Here is a 3882-nt window from a genome sequence, read left to right as displayed (position 1 = left end):
CTATCAGTTTGAACTGGACTTATGTCGGTTAAATCTGCGGTATTTGCTGCCTTTGCGCAATAGCAGTTGCACAAGTAGAAGTAAACCATTGGGGAGAGTGGGGCTTGCTATAAAATTTCCGTGTGGGAACATGTGCTTCAATTGCCGTTTTGAACCATTCAGTGGTCTCATTTGTGCACTGTTCAGCAGGAAGAGAAAAGATATTTCCCCATGGGGCATCTCTGATGAGATCCCTGATGGCTTCCCAGTCAGCCTTTTTATAATATCTCGTCGTTTTGAGCAATGGCTCTTCAGTTTTGCCTCTAGAGTTTAGGGCGATTTCGACCATTATAACTGCATGATCAGCATTCCAAAGTGGGCTGTGGGCATTCGTTATACAATTATCGGGGACTGTGGTCAGAAACAGATCTAGAAGTGAAGCGTGTTGTTCTTGCTGGTTTGGGAAATGGGTTGGAAACGTAATGTGATAGGGAGTGAGATATAGAGAAGCTATGCGTTGTGCTACGTCTGTGTAAGTAGAGAATCCAAGCCAGTTTCTGTAGTGGACATTGAAGTCACCAAATACATGTACTTGTGCACTAGTGTCGAGGGAGAGTGCTGTATCTATGCTGTCAGAGACTTTGTTTATTATGGTGCAGTCCTGGGTCGGGGGAGAGTGGTAGAGAAGATAAAAGTAGCTAATGCTATGTTGCATGTTAAGTCTTAAGCACATAAAGGCTTGGTCGTCTGATTCTAGGTTTGTTTCTCTAGTCAGGGGGAGGGTATTACAAATATAGACTCCAAGTCCATGCATCTGTCTGTCAGAGTCCTTACAGCAGAGTGGGAGATATCCAAGCATGTTAAAGTAATTAGAGGGGATGGAGGAGTGTGGATTAGTCTCACTTAGTGCTAAGATATCCGGGGTGTTTGTTAGGAGAAATGCTTCAACATCATCTAAATTAGTTCTAAGCCCACGGATGTTCATAAATGCAAACCTCAAGGGAGGAGGCAAGTTGATTTTGTTTGAACCTAAGCCTGGTTTAAGCATAATTTTCTTTTTATTGTACTGTCATTTTTTTTTTTTTAAAGAATTTCAGTTTAGGTAGGGGGTGCTGAACAAGTGGTTGTGCCGAATACCAGACATGCAACACAAGTAGAACATCAGCTGGCCTTTCGTCAACTAGGATTGTGACCTCAGGAAAGCCCACTGGGGATGAGTGCAGAGTCCCTTTCCATGCGCGACATGGCATTACAAACATCCCGATGTTATACAACTGTTGATGGAGCAGCTGCTCTAAGTGCCACCAAAGAGTTAGGGCACCTGTACTACCAGTCGGAAACAGCAGCCAGGAACTGTCAATCCGGTACCCTCAACCCATCAGACGAAGGTCAACCTAATCTAATTGCACTGGCATATGTGGCACTCAAGCACTTCCAAGTGCCCAGTTTAGAGGGGTGGGATGTGTCGGGAGTTGGGAAAACGGTGTTCATTGCCCTATCTACTCTTTAAGCAGTTTAGGTTTGCAAACCGGTAATTTGTTTGAGTCACCAGCTCTAGGAAGGCTGTCATCCAAGACTGGAGAGGCCTCCCTTTTCTTAGGTTTAGTTTCAGAGTTTTCCTTCTCCTAGACGGATGATCTGGGAAGATCTACTGGGTTCATCAGCACCGAGAGGGTTTGCTCCATGCCTGGGTCCTAAACCAGGTATTTCTGTGACCCCGCATGGTTAGTTAATGTTACCGGGTTAGTTTGTAGAGGTTATATATCTACTGATACAGTTTGCTGATTAAATTTTAAATTCTGAAAAAACAACATATAGACACATATATTCGAATTTAGGAATAGGATACATATATATATATATATATATATATATATATATATATAGATGTTATAGATGTTAGCAATACTTTCTTGAATGAATTTAAGTATTTATATGAAAGTGCATGTTTACCTAAATGCTTGTTGGGAATAATTTTCCCAATGACCAATCTGGTACCCCCTTAATGGGGAGCGGCATATATATTGTTTTTTAAAATATAATTATCCACTGACACATGTTTCGTCGTCTACGACTCATCAAAGTGGCTGAATCTAGCGAGACTCGAAATCGGGACCCCATGATAAGAAGCCTAAACCTCTACCACGCGGCTGCCCATCCTGAATACTAAATGTATTGCGTTTTTATGTAGATGTTTTTATTTGTTTTTGTTAGCGATACTTTCTTGAATGAATTCAAGTATTTATATGAAAGTGCATGTTTACCTAAATGCTTGTTGGGAATAATTTCCCCATTGACCAATCTGGTATCCCCTTAATGGGGAGCGGCATATATATTGTTTTTTAAAATATAATTATCCACTGACACGTGTTTCGTCGTCTACGACTCATCAGAATGGCTGAATCTAGCAAGACTCGAAATCGGGACCCCATATATGCATATATATATATATATATATATATATATATATATATATATATATGCATGCGTGAAAAAACGACATTATTTTTGCACCAACCTAATATATATGGTTATGAGAAATTATTTGTATGATAAATCATCGCCTTCTTTTCTCTTTATTATTCTGCTCTGCTCTGCTCTTTAGCTTTCTAAAGCAATATTCATTTTATTTACAAGTGGAAACAGGAGGTACATACAGCAATTGTCTTTGATGCAATTTAACTGACCCAGTTTTGGATCCTCTTGAGTGAAATAAAAAAAAAAAAACTCAGTGACCAAATGAAGAATTTCCAGCTGACACTCTAACGTTATGCCGGAGACCAAAAGTTTCAAAAAAGGAAAAGAATTTAATTATTATCCTATTAAGTTTACTCTGAATGAACATTTACACACTTTGGAACTCATGCAGTAATAAACATTAAAAATATTTAAAACTTTGCAGCACTATAAAAAAGAACATTTTATAGCAATGTGGTGAGATTGAGATATAATCTGAATGAACACCAAAAGGCAAATGGCTTGAATAGTTACCCTCTTTCTTTCTCTGCTTCATTGGGATATGATTTCCTCTTCACTTCCAAAATCAAGTTAGAGTTTTCACAGAAACATGCTAACTCAATATTTTTCGACCAATGAAAATCATTTTAAACCCAAAAGCTAACAAGCCAATGCTAACTGAATAACCCCTATAAAATGAGAAAATAAAAAGCCAAAGGGAGAGTTTACCAGCTGGCACACCCAAAGGACCCTGCGACTTTGGCCATGGGAGATAGAAAAAAAGAACCCTTCAAGACTCACATACAAGTTCCATTACCTTGTGCACATCTACCCATACCATAACGAGATCAACAGCATGGATGGATCATAGTCAGTTGTTAAGTGTACCATAACCACTACTAACAAGAAAAAACCCTCATGTTTTGAATTTCATTTTCAGCATGCTTCTAAACAGTAGATTTCTATTTAACACATGTGCACATAATCGAGTGCTAACACATTAAACTGAACGATACAATCTCTATCTTCGGTAACTGGAGACTGCGCCAAACATCATTGTGGCAAATAAAAAAAAATTATTGCCTAAACCTTTTTTAATGAAGGCTTTTGTATAAGCCAAAAATTAGAAATTTTAAATTAAAAAAAATTATTTAAAAATTAAAAATAATGCACATGTCTGATCTTTTAACCGTCATGTTTTGAGTTTCATTTTCATTGTTCTTCTAAACAGTGGATTTCTAGTAATTTTAACAAGAATAAATAAATGAATAAAATTGTAATGAACTACAAATTTTAGCCTTGAATATTAGGCTAGGATGATATAATGCCTGCACACTGACAAAAAAATCTGGCCGCCCTTAGTAGGAAAATTGACTGCCTTGAATGAATTGAAATTTCCAAGATATGCTATCGATTAGCACAATCAATCCATACAATTTACGATTT

This window comes from Euprymna scolopes, chromosome 5 (genome assembly GCF_053919585.1).
Source record: "Euprymna scolopes isolate OS-2025 chromosome 5, ASM5391958v1, whole genome shotgun sequence".
NCBI lineage: Eukaryota > Metazoa > Mollusca > Cephalopoda > Sepiida > Sepiolidae > Euprymna > Euprymna scolopes.
Note: the sequence above shows the minus strand (reverse complement) of the source record.